The sequence below is a fragment of the Nerophis lumbriciformis genome, linkage group LG14 (assembly GCF_033978685.3).
Source record: "Nerophis lumbriciformis linkage group LG14, RoL_Nlum_v2.1, whole genome shotgun sequence".
NCBI classification, from domain to species: Eukaryota; Metazoa; Chordata; class Actinopteri; order Syngnathiformes; family Syngnathidae; genus Nerophis; species Nerophis lumbriciformis.
Genome location: NC_084561.2, coordinates 21,348,386 through 21,362,629, shown reverse-complemented (window position 1 = coordinate 21,362,629; position 14,244 = coordinate 21,348,386). Strand labels below are relative to the sequence as shown.

The 14,244-nt window shown below is 37.9% G+C and overlaps 1 protein-coding gene across 1 annotated transcript in view; it reads left to right on the top strand.

Annotated features, from left to right (window-relative positions):
* The first annotated feature begins 1,431 nt into the window (after positions 1–1,431).
* LOC133616503 (protein ABHD8-like) overlaps positions 1,432–14,244 on the top strand; it is a 37,531-nt gene continuing 24,718 nt past the window's right edge. Inside the window, exon 1 of the mRNA XM_061975857.2 lies at positions 1,432–1,491. The gene's annotated coding sequence lies outside the window, so the exon portion shown is untranslated. The remainder of the gene's footprint in view (positions 1,492–14,244) is intronic.

The following is a 14,244-nucleotide window of genomic DNA, read 5'->3' as shown; positions in this document are numbered from 1 at the left end:
TCAATATTATGTTTTGAGCAATGACCTTTTGAAAGAAAAAAACAGCTTTGTTTTATTAGTCAACATTGCAACTGTTTCTAAATTACATTTCACCTGTAAGCTTTTTTTTTTCACTTTTGTTATGTTTTTATTTATTTTAATAGTATTTTTAGAATGTGCCGTGGGCCTTTAAAACATTAGCTGTGGGCCGCAAATGGTAAAAAAAAAATAAAAAAATAAAAAAATCGGCGTCCTTTCTGATTTCAATGCGTTAAAAAGACACAAAAAGTGCGTTAACGCCAACACTGCTTGACAGTATAACAAAATAAGTCACACTTATATTCTGTAACATTCACAGTTTTGGAAAAAAGTGCAGAGGTAGAAATATTTAAAATAACCTCTTGTGTATAATCTAAACATAAATAATGCCTCAAAATAAGTTAATTCAATTTAAACAAAAAACAGCAGACGAGCTCTCGCCCTGCACAGCTGTTTTGTGCTTTGTAGTGTCAATATGGGCTTGTAGATCGTTGGCCCCTTTATTTGCCACAGATATATACGTTCCTGCTTTGCACACAGTGCATTCTGCTTTCCATGTGTCACGGCCAGGACCAAAACACAGATACTTTTCCCGCAAATCATTCGTGAAGTTGCATTTACGTTTCGGCTTCTCTCTTGTGTCCTGTCTGTCTCTCGACTGTCTCGCTCTCTGTCTCTGCCCCTCCCTCACGAATGTTGCTGCGTGCGCACACCTTCACAATTTGTTTTGTTTTTAACCCCTTCTTAACCCTGGACGTACATTGAAAATACACGCAACCCTAACTCAAAATACCAGACATTTGAGGCATTCAAGAAACCCCGCCCGGACAGCCCCGCAAAAAAGGACATGTCCGGGGAAAAGAGGACGTATGGTCAGTCTATATATATATATATATATATATATATATATATATATATATACACACACAGGCCAAAAGTTTGGACACACCTTCTCATTTCAATGCGTTTTCTTTATTTTCATGACTATTTACATTGTAGATTGTCACTGAAGGCATCAAAACTATGACCCCTGTGAAGTATACTGTGACCTAATGAATATGTACAGTTTATTAATGTGATACGGGGAAAACATGGGATGCATTATAAGATTTGCATGACATTTAAACATACTGTACATTGTACTGTAATCCTTGTATCAGTAGAGGGCAGCCTTCTCATCTATAAATCGAACTGGGGGCCTGCAGAGTTTGTGGAGCGCCACATTAAATATGTTCATATGACTCCAAACGCGTTAAATAACCTTCCAACATTCTTCCAAGGCGTTGTTGGACCTCCGGCACCCACCGAACCCGAATAGACCAGAATAGAATAGATTTGTGGAGGACTGCACTAGAGATAAATGAGATTATTGGATTGACTTGACAGATTATAGCTCGGCCAGTTCCTCGAGGCTTCATGAGAAAACCACATCAGTCCGATCATATTTGACCCGCGAGGTTCGGAAATTTAAAGGTATGTTTTTTTGCCTTAGTTTGTTTGTTTGTCTGGGATTATTTTGAAGCATAAGTAGATAGAAGGCCACATTCTGTTAGAATAGACTGCAACTACAGGAACGCTACTAACAGGGTATTTATTGTTGCTGTTTGGAGTGACACTAGTGTACATTTATAATTACAATGCTGAATAAGAGGTTCAAATATGGAGCTTGTTACACAGCATTGATGAGTGATGGCCAATAATTGAATACTACTCTCTATTCCAGGGGTCGGCAACTCAAAATGTTGAAAGAGCCATATTGGACCAAAAATAGTCTGTCTGAAGCCGCAAAAAATGTAAAGACCTTATATAAGTGTTAAAATGAAGGCAACACATGATGTAGGTGTCTATATTAGCTATATTAGACTACTATCAAAATGACTATGTGTCGCAGGCTGATGCACATCTTAGTTGACAGAAATGTTGGAATGTAATATTTATTCTACACATGTTTACAACATTGGAAAACATTACTAAAACTGAGTTTTTTCAGAGGGTGTTATAACTCCTGGAAATTACTGGCTTAGAATGGCCAAAGGTAAAGTATGTGTGTGTTCAATTTGAAGGAAACGGAAACTACAAATAAAATGACCTCAAATATACCTAATTACGAGGCATAATGATGCGTTATGTTCATGCAGCTAGCATAAATAGCATGTGAGCATCGATTAGCTTGCAGTCATGCAGTGACCAAATATATCTGATTAGCACTCCACACAAGTCAATAACATCAACAAAGCTCACCTTTGAGGATTCACGCACAGCATAAAATGTTTGATGGACAAATAGAGACAAAGAAGGAGTGGCATAAAACACGTCTTTCTGTGGCAGCATCAAGGAAAGTTGTAAACAAACTACGGTGCGTTCAAGGACTTCCGAAAGTAGGACAAAATGGCGCGCGCCAAATACTCTCGTCAGTCAAGCATGTTTAACGTAAACAGTGGGATTTCTAACAATTAGGAAGGTTCATGTCACGTTTGTCCTCCTACAGAAACCATATTAAAAAACAAAAAATATATTTTTTCCTCATCTTTTTCCGTTTTCATAATTTTTTGAAAAAGCTCCAGGGAACCACTAGGGCAGCGCTAAAGAGCCGCTTGTGGCTCGAAAGCTGCGCGTTGCAGACCCCCGCTCTATTCAATCTAATCTGCCATAAAAATGTGTGGCTATGAGGATCATCATGTCTCACACACATGTTTTAGGAAGGTAAATTCATGTAAGGTGGATGTAAAATATACTGTAGTAGGGTAGAAATGAAAGCTTTTGTAATAATTAGTTATGGATGGTGGCAGCAGACAAGAAGCCGGCTGTTGTCAGTGATATTTGATATGGATTTATTGTCATTGATTAAGGCCGGGTTAGCAAAACATATTGTAAGTGTGTCATAAATCAATGGAACTTTAAAATTTCCATTGGGTTTTAAAACAAGATATTTCTTACTGATTTTACAATGCACTACTCACAAAAAGTTAGCCATTTTCGGCTTCCGAGTGAAATTTCGGGATGAACCTAAAATGCACGATAACCTTACAGGTGAACTAATTGTGTTCTCCTCTCAACTTTTGAATTTCCCAACTGTTCAAAGCTTCCGTACTTTCTTTTACACTCTGTGACACTGTAAGCTCAGTGGCCACTTCCCTCTGAGAACATCCTGCAATCTTGATCTCAGGAAAGTCAAACTGTGAACAGCATGAAGAAGAATATACTTATTGTAATAATTTTAATAACCTATTGATCTATTCATGGATCACACACCTGCTCCTTGTTAGAGAACAGAAAGTTGTGCAAACAATTCTGAAACATTGAACAATTGGAAATTTAAATGTTTAGAGAAGATTGAAATAAGTTTACCTGAAGGCAAGGCACGTTTATTATGGAGCACAGTACGTACACAAGGCAATTCAAAGTGTTTTACCGAAAATTACAAGGCAAAATAAAAATGAAATGATCATGAAAATAATCATAATTCCAAATTAAAATCATAAAATATTATATAATCATCATAAAAATACTTTCAGTTGTTGGGGGGTGGCGTGGATCGGTTGGTTGATCAGTGTGTGGATGGGTGAATGTGGAAGTAGTTTCAAAGCGCTTTGAGTACCTTGAAGGTAGAAAAGCTCGACCGTATTTTTCGGACTATAAGTCGCAGTTTTTTTCATAGTTTGGCCGGGGGTGCGACTTATACTCAGGAGCGACTTATGTGTGAAATTATTAACACATTACCGTAAAATATCAAATAATATTATTTAGCTCATTCACGTAAGAGACTAGACGTATAAGATTTCATGGGATTTAGCGATTAGGAGTGACAGATTGTTTGGTAAACGTATAGCATGTTCTATATGTTATAGTTATTTGACAGACTCTTACCATAATATGTTACGTTAACATACCAGGCACGTTCTCAGTTGGTTATTCAGCCTGTTGTTCACTATTCTTTATTTATTTTAAATTGCCTTTCAAATGTCTATTCTTGTTGTTGGGTTTTATCAAATACATTTCCCCAAAAAATGCGACTTATACTCCAGTGCGACTTATGTATGTTTTTTTTCTTCTTTATTATGCATTTTCGGCGGGTGCGACTTATACTCCGGAGCGACTTATACTCCAAAAAATACGGCATACAAGTATAACCCATTTACCATTGTCATAATTAAATAAAAATGTTTTCAGCCTGGATTTGAACATTGATAACTTTGAGGCCTTGCTCGCATCTTCCAGATTTGAGGAGCATAAAACTGAAACATAGCCTCACCATGTTTGGTCCTGACTCTGGGCACCAGCAGGAGACCACTCCCTGAGGTTCTCAGAGGCCGAGATGGTTCGTATGGTTTCAACATGTCAGAGATGTACTTTGGCACAATACCATGAAAAGACTTGTTGACAAGCAGAGCTGTTTCAAAGTCTATTCTCTGAGCAACAGGAAACCAGTGCAGAGACCAAGTAAACTGGACTATATGGTCAAATATCCTGGTTCTAGTCAGGACTCGAGCAGCAGCATTCTGTAAAGTTTGTAGTGCATTTCAGCTTCATCTAGAAGCCGAATATCCCTAATTCTTTGTGAGTACTGTATGATAAATGTATTGTCAAACTAGATATGACAATGTCTGGAGAAATTGTGTGTGAATGCTGTTTGTTAATAGGTACAAGCTATTAATAAAATCAGTGATTTTTAGGTTTAAAAGTACACAATTAGCTAAAATGCTAGCATTAAACGTTAGCTTGCTAACATGCGAACGGTAAGCATACGTACAATTTAGCGCGAAATCCATAATTTTTAGGTTTAAACGTACAAAAATGTACAAAACGTACAAAACTTAAGCATGCTTACACTGTAACAGTTATATTTAGGAGTGGCGTGGCGCAGATGATACAGTGGCTGTGCCAGCAACTTGAGGGTTCTCGGTTCGATTCCAGCTTCCACCATCCTCGTCACGTTCGTTGTGTCTTTGGGCAAGACACTTCACCTTTGCTACTGATGGGTTGTGTTTAAAGCCTTGCATGGCAGCTTTCTGCCATCAGTGGGTGAATGGCTGAATGTGGAAATAGTGTCAAAGTGCTTTGAGTACCTTGAAGGGTGTCCAAACGTCTTCTATTGAGGGCCGCACGCTGAAAAATGAAAGCATGCAATGCTGTTTTTATATTTTAAATTTTCATAACCATTAGGGCTCCCCTCAATTTTGGTGAGTGTTAAAGGTCCCAGAGACCCAAAAGGGTCCCGGTCGTTAGAGTGTCTATGAATGTTCTCATTCAGCCTGGACTGTTTGGTTTGTCTTAGAAGACGTTTCGCTTAATCAGTTCGTGCTCATAGACTTAGATTGGTCAGATCTAGTCGTCAGTGTGTTAAAAATAAGTCACACTGTATATTATATATTTTTTTTACTTTCAACACTGAAATATCTATTGATCAACTTCAGTTCTATCCATTGCAATAGAGGTTTTTTTTATGTTTTATGCGCTGGCAAACACATCAAATATGTACTAATTTCCCCAAAACATTTTTCAAAGTGGAATATTTTAGGTGAAGCCTTAAATTGGTAAACATTTCATAGCAACATTGATTTTGATTCAAAACAATTTTTTGAACACTGTGTCATGAATGTCATGACGGGTTTGGACTTGATTCATTTTCTTTACTCTGTTTGGTATTGTCACCTTTCCAGTGCTCTTACTTACTACTATGGCCCTAGCGCTGTCTCCCACAATTGTCCCTGATTGGCAATCTAAGCACACCTGTTTCAGATTGCCAATAAGGTTTCTTTATAAACCAGCCTGCCCATCATTGTTTCCGGTTTAGCTTGTAATTGCATGTTCCCTGTGCACTTCCCAGTTGCACTATTTCCACCTTGGGTTTGTTTATTGTTTTTACACTAAAGTCATGTTTACCTGCCGTCTCTGCATTTTTTTGGGTTCAAGACTGACAGAACATAACACAATGACTGTTAAAAAAAACTGGGGATCCGAAAGGCGCCCACTCATAGAAGTGTGTATAATAAGTTATGTTACTATATATTCTGCTGGACTCTAGAAAGAGGTTCCGCAGCCTCAGTAGCAGAACCTCCAGGTTCTGTAAGAGCTTCTTCCCTCAGGCCGTAAGATTCTTGAACCCATCATAATAATCCCCTCAATTCCCCCCCAAAATGGATTAACTCGCTGGAATATAAAGACAATATAACATACATCCAAAAACATGGATGCATGTGAAAAAGTGCAATATTTTTATCTGTACAGTAATCTATTTATTTATATCTGCACCTTATTGCTCTTTTATCCTGCACTACAACGAGCTAATGCAACAAAATTTTGAATGACAATAAAAAGGAATTCTCTAAAATATTATTTTTGTTTTCATCACCTACATCTCAAGATCAACATCAGATCCATCGGTCGATTGTAGGTTTTTAAGACTTTTTAAGCAATGACAGTTTTAAAATAAAACAAAAGCCTGTGTTGCCTTTGTGTTATTAGTGTCAATATTGCAACATTTTCCCGTCACATTACACCTGTTTTCCCTTTTTTTTCATTTTTAATGTTTCTTTTGGTAATAGTATTCTTAAAATGAGTCGCGGGCCAATATAAAATTATCTGCGGACCGCAAATGGCCCTCGGGCCTCATTTTGGACACCCCTGAGTTAAAGGGAAAGTGAATGATGGCGCTGAAAAGGTATTTGCAAAGACCGGGACAAGCGGTAGAAAATGGATGGATGGATGATTCATTAGGGCAGTGTTTTTTTTTTTGGAGCGCAAGACAAGAACTAAAACACTACACACAGGAAAACAGCAAAAAACTCCAAATAAGTCACGGCGTGATGTGACGGGTGGTGACAGTACACCTACTTTGAGACAAGAGCTATATTGATGCATGGTTGGTTATGGTTTAAAGTCATATCCAACAATTGCGACAACGACTTTTTACTGTCAACTGAATTTCGTTGTTTAATGATTTCTGCTGGTGGTGTGCCTCCGGATTTTGTCAACACAAAAAATGTGCCTTGGCTCAAAAAAGGTTGAAAATCACTGCATTAGGGTTGCCAGAGCTGCCAAAAAACATTGCTACTGCCTGTAGGACCCCCATTAGGACGTTTGGCTGCCTACTAAAGTGCCTGTTTTGGATTTACATTGAGCTGTCTTGAAATTGCCTGAAAGCACCAGTTAAATACTGATGGATGGACAATAATCGACTGAGAAATGGCCGGAATGATACTAACAATACTCTATATGTGAATGCTCAATTAATACACCGCTAATTATGTGACTAAAAACAGCTTTTTGTCTTTGTAAAGATTTTTATTTTCCAGCCTCTTTTGTGTATAGTGACTGCCTTTTGATGTACAATAAACATGACGCGTACTGTAAATCCATATCCATCAAGGAAGTGCAGTTTAGATTAGGGTGACCAAACTACCGTATTTTTCCGACTATAAAAGCCGCTACTTTTTTCCCAAGCTTTGAACCATGCAGCTTTTACAAAGGTGCGGCTAATCTATGGATTTTACTTCGCTAACAGCTAAGTTATAGAATGGGTTAAGCAAAGAAATTCAAAAAAGTACAAAAATGATCCACTTTAAGAAACTGTTCAAACTTAAAAGTGTTTACATGGTAAAAGGAAGAAGAATCCTGATAAACATTTTGAACCTTATTAAAAAAAGAGAACATCTTATTCATCTCATAAATGATGAATAAAGACATCAATGACTTTTCTGTTTTGTTTAATTAGCCGTTTTACTGCCGTGCTACATGCACCGTTTGAAAACAATTAAGATACATAATATAATAAACATTTACAAAATCTTTTTATGTAAACATCTCATTTCACAACAAAGTAGCATATATCTGTGGTTTATAGTCTGGTGCGGCTTATATATGAAAAAACACCTTTTTTTCTTGTAAAATGTTGTGGGTGCGGCTTATATACCAATGCGGAATATACCGTATTTTTCAAACTATAAGTCGCAGTTTTTTTCATAGTTTGGCCGGGGGTGCGACTTATACTCGGGAGCGACTTATGTGTGAAATTATTAACACATTACCGTAAAATATCAAATAATATTATTTAGCTCATTCACGTAAGAGACTAGACGTATAAGATTTCATGGGATTTAGCGATTAGGAGTGACAGATTGTTTGGTAAACGTATAGCATGTTCTATATGTTATAGTTATTTGAATGACTCTTACCATAATATGTTACGTTAACATACCAGGCACGTTCTCAGTTGGTTATTTATGCCTCATATAACGTACACTTATTCAGCCTGTTGTTCACTATTCTTTATTTATTTTAAATTGCCTTTCAAATGTCTATTTTTGGTGTTGGGTTTTATCAAATAAATTTCCCCCAAAAATGCGACTTATACTCCGGAGCGACTTATAGTCCAAAAAATACGGTAGTCCGGAAAATACAGTAACTGCTTTCCCAGGACACGTCCTGTCCTTGCTGTCTTGGTTTTAATTTTTTAGAGAGTGATGAAAATGAGCTGGTTTTCATTGTTTACCAATTAATTGACTGACATTCATTGGTGTCTTAGGAGATAAAGACTACATATATATATACAGTAGTTTTTGCTTGGTGAAGTAATGTACTATTTGTGGAATTACAATGAAAAGTGTGTGAGAGATAGTTTTATTAAAGCTGGATTTGATAATGTAGCCAAAATTATTTATTATATTTTTTAGTTATTTTGTACCATTGAAACTTATAAAGAGATTTTATTTTACGTATAACACAAGCAACTTGCTTTTTAGCAACAACAAAAAAATCAAGCAGTGTGACTGTGAAATAAATAGTGGCTACTGGACACTGCAGGTGAATTTTCCTGTATTCCTGTTATTTATTGTAAGGGAATTATGTATAAATGAATTATGGATATAAACAAGCAAGTAAACAACAATTAATGGCCAATGCATTCACATCTTATTTGAATAAAGTGCAACGAACAACTTAATGTTGAATTGACAAGAGGAAACAATTACTGCTCACATTTGAAACATTCAAGCAATTTTCAATAAAAGTACAGTAACCAACATTTTAACAGTAAAATTACCTGCTAAATAAAGTTCCCCGACTAGGCCATACAGTATCTGTTCTCTGCCCTCGCGTCGCTGATGACGGAGAGCGCCCCGGGTGTTGGTCCCTCGCTTCCTAATTTCCATAGCCTCCTTCATCCATCTCTTTTATTTGATTGTTTCTCACAAAATTATTTGTCTTTGTGTTCTGGGAATCGCTGCATCGCAGTAACTTGCACCGCTGTCACTTCCATTGTATTGGCTGCATCTTTTGGGGCTTAAAGTTGTGTTGCGGCTTTGTCATTGTGTTGTGGCGTTTGTATTTGTCGTGGCTTTTGCAATCGTGCTGTAGCTGAAAGTTAGGATATTGAAATGCCCGGCATTGGAGAAGCAGTACAACAGCACCATGTATTAAACTGTAGCTATCCACCATTTTTGTTCTGATGACGCCACAGACGGGAAAATAGAGTTAACGTTTAAAATCTTTATTATTGCAAGTGCTAAACTTTATATAAAGTCTGCCGTTCAAAGGGGAACTGCACTTTTTTTGGAATTTTGCCTATTGTTCACAATCATTATGAAAGACATGACGACGGATGGATTTTTTTTAACATGCATTCTAAATAATAAATACATTTGATCAAACGTCCGATTACAATGGAGCCTATCGGAGCAGTTTAATTCTGCCTATAGAGCGCCTAAAACATCCAAACACCTCCATTAGGGTTTTATATACATGATGTAAGTACATATGGATAGTATAGACTTTTATTTATCCCACAATGGGGAAATTACGTTGTTGCAGTGCAGGTTTTTACATACAGTAACAGAAGTAAAGCGTAATAAAATAAATAAATAAATACTACAAATTGCTCACTAATATGTATTTACAAATATAAGATACAATCCAACAAAAACACTAACATTTGTATTGCACACCACGAAAAAAAACAAAAACAAAAAACATCCCAGTAATTACATAAGTGCGTTGTAAAGTCTCAAGGCTGTGGGTAGAAAAGACCCGCGGCAGCGCTCCTTCTTGCAATATGTAATATGTAATGTAGTAACAGGCACCTTTATAATAACATTTAATATTTACATATTTTGATAATTTTTTAGCATACACATATTCATTTCAAAAAACGCATCGCAAAGTCTGCTTTTGTTTTTTTTCTTCATCACAGATTATTACTCACTACAGACTCCATGAGAGCCAACATACATAATAAAACATTACTTACTGTACAAAGTCTGCTGTCATTAGGATGCCGACTGCTGGGATGTTTATACATTCCCACTATTATATCCTCAACCATCTACTTTTCAGGTGATTTCTGATCTCCAATAAATTTACAGGGAGCAGGGAAGCGAGGAAGCAACAGACCACTTGATGACGTAAACATAGGCACACTCGGAAGTGATCACGGCGCCGATATAAATAGTTCATCTGCGTTAGCACTTATAATAACGATATCACCAATACCTGGTTCATATTAAAGTGTAATGTAAATGAGTATTGTTGGTGCTTTTTGAATGGTTTTATGGGAAGAATAGTGGAGCTCCCATTGGCTCCTCAGCAAGCAGACTTTTATTTACATTTATTTAATACAAATTCCATCCATCGTCATGTCTGTCATAATGATTATGAACAATTGGCAAAATTCCCCCAAAAAGTGGAGTTCCTCTTTAAATCCAATGTTTTCTTTTTTCTAGTATTGATCAAATCAATCAATTCCCTTTTAAACGATACCCCGAACGGGACAAGGGGTAGAAAATGGATGGATGGATGGATCGATACCTATCTCTTGGAAGGCAAACCTGCCGAGCACAGATCAATGTACTTGAAATTATAAAGCGATATCGATGTATCGCTCAATCGTTTCACCCCTAATTTCCATCCATCCATCCATTTTCTACCGCTTATTCCCTTCGGGGTCGCGGGGGGTGCTGGAGCCTATCTCAGCTACAATCGGGCGGAAGGCGGGGTACACCCTGGACAAGTTGCCACCTCATCGCAGGGCCAACCCCTAATTTCTCCCATAAAATATTTCAAAGTGGAATATTTAGTAATTGGAGCCTTCAATAGGTAAATAATTCATAAAACCGTTGATTTTGAATCATTATTATTTTTTGAGTAACGACAAAAGAAAAAGTTATTAGAGTTAACATTGCAACCTGTTCTCATTACATTTAACCTGTTAACTCAAACTGTTAGTTTGGATAAAAGTCCAAGCTAAAACAAGAAAACCCAAAGAAAAAGTCCAAGAAGTCAAAGAATTATGAAATGCAAAACACTGTGTTGGAATAACAGGAGTAAACGGAAGTAATGTGACAGATAACTGTGAGTTGGACTGTTTACATCAGGAGAGGCCTTAGACAGATTGTGTTGTGTGGATTTAGACACAACTATAATCCCCTCTAGTCAGGGAGGAAAGTAACAGGAAGGGTAGATAATGCCAGAGCACAGCAGACCCTGCATGTTGCACTTTTGTTGCCATGGTTGGTAATCACCTAAAACCCTTTGTTGTTGGTGTGCAGCTTTTGACGTGAATCTGTACAGGTGAAAAACTAACGTCAGTTCCTAACTTTTGCCTCATTTTACGCACCGAAATGAGTTACTGATAGCTACTTAGAAAAAGACACCTCATTGAGTGTGTTGCACACTTACTGGCTGTATTGACACCGCACTGGTACTGTGAAAAAGTCACTACATTTGACCTGGAAATATTATTATTAGTCAGCACATATATACTATATGTTTTGCAACATAGGGCGCACCGGATTATAAAGCGCACTGCCAATGAGCGAGTCTATTCAGGTCTATTTTCATACAGAAGGCTTGTTAAAGGAGTCATATTATGATTTTTTTTTCTGCATTGAACGTTAAAAAATTAAACTCCACCATGTCCTCCTCGTGCCTTATTTTGAGTTTGTTGGTGTTTTGCTGTGTGTAGTGCTTTAGTTCTTGTCTTGCGCTGTTATTTTGGTGTTTTCCTGTAGCAGTTTCATGTCTTCCTTGGAGAGCTATTCCCCGCACCTGCTTTGTGTTAGCAAGCAAGGCTATTGAAGTTGTTGCTATTCTTCTTTGTGTGGACATTGTTGCTTGCCATGTCATGTATAGATGTACTTTGTGGACGTCGTCCCTGCTCCACACGCTGCAAGTTTTTGCTGTCGTCCAGCATTCTGTTTCTGTTTACCGGTACTTTGTAGCCAGTTCAGTTTTACTGTCGTTTAACATAGCCATCCCTATGCTTTATTGCCTTTTCTGTCAGAGTTTGTAGGACACGAACCCCGAGATGCAGAGAAGGTGGAAGGCATTGTGTAGGAAAACAATATTTAATGTTCATAAAATAAAGGAAAAAACACAAACCAGGAACTAGGAACAGGATGCCAGGAAAACAGGAACTGGAAGACGAGGAACAAAAAGACAGCAAGCTAAAAAACATCTACAATAAATAGCTTACCGCTACCGCTTACAGCTACACTGGCATCGACAAGTAGGAAAGACAATGGCAATGACAATAATCCAGCACTGACTGGAGGGGAAGGCAGGTTTAAATAGCAGCTGGCTGATTGACACCAGGTGTGGCCAGGTGCCAATCAGCCACAGCTGAGGGGAAGCAGCACTCAGGGAGACAATCAGGAAATTAAGACAAAATAAAAGCGCTGACAGAAAACTAAGACAAACGCAGAGGAAAAACTAAAACACAGTCAAACTGTCAGGGACAAGCCTGACATTTTCCTTTCTGGCTTAAGCGTTACATACTTTTTACCTGCACGCTGTGGTCTGCATACTGGGATCACAGTTCTACAGCCGAGTCCTACACAGCACGAGGAATGGCACTGTATTTGCAGATTATAATTATTGATTTGCAAAAAAATATTTTTTGGACCAATTAGGTGAAGTTGCATAATTTCCCACGGCACACCAGACAATATCGCACGGCACACTAGTGTGCCGCGGCACAGTGGTTGAAAAACACTGGTCTACACAACATGTAATGGTTGTTCTTTGGTCAAACTGTTGACTAGATCAGTGTTTTTCAACCTTTTCCGAGCCAAGGCACATTTTATTCATTGAAAAAAATCCCATGGCACACAACCAGCAGAAATCATTGAAAAATGAAACTCAGCAACCGATATTGACAATTAAAAAGTCGTATGAATTCAAACCATAACCAACCATGCTTCACAATAACTCTTGTCTCAAAGTAGGTGTACTGTCACGACCTGTCACTTCACGCCGTGACTTATTTGGAGTGTTTTGGTGTTTTCCTGTGTGTCGCGTTTTAGTTCTTGTCTTGCGCTCCTATTTTGGTGGCTTTTCCTCTTTTGTTGTTATTTTCCCATAACAGTTTCATGTCTTCCTTGAACGCTATTCCCCGCATCTGTTTTGTTTTCGCAATCAAGACTATTTAAATTGTGCAGACGGTACCCTTCTTTGTGGGGACATTGTTGATTGTCATGTCATGTACGGATGTACTTTGTGGACACCGTCTGCTCCACACGCTGTAAGTCTTTGCTGTCGTCCAGCATTCTGTTTTTGTTTACTTTGCCGCCAGTTCAGTTTTAGTTTCGTTTTGCATAGCCATTCCTAAACTTCAATGCCTTTTTCTTAGCGGCACTTGCCTTTTGTTTATTTTTGGTTTAAGCGTTGGATAGCTTTTTACCTTCACGCTGCCTCCCGCTGTCGTCCGCATATTGTGATCACGACAAAGCAATTAGCTACTTGCTGCCACCTACTGATATGGAAGAGTATTACATAGTTACTCTGCCGAGCTCTAGACAGTACAGACACTCAACAACGGCACATTGTTTATTTATTATAATTTCTGGTTTTGCAAAAAAAAAAATTTAACCCAAGTAGGTGAAATTACATAATCTCCCACGGCACACCAGACTGTATCTCACAGTTGAAAAACACTGGACTACATTATGTTTTATAAACCATCTTCAAGCTGCCTTCAGGATGCGCCGTTTTGTTGGCGATTTATTTATGTGGCTCCATTTTCAACAGCATTTTCTCCCCGTCATCTTTGTTGTACTGGAATTTTTAAGCTCCATATGGAGTCTTTATTGACAGATATAAGTTAAAACTGTACACTACTTTACATTAGAAATGGCAACAGCGGAAGATGAATGCCACACAACAAGAGGATAGAGAAGAAGAAGGAGCTTGTTAAATACGACGCGAGTAACAATTGCGGACATGAACGATATCTTG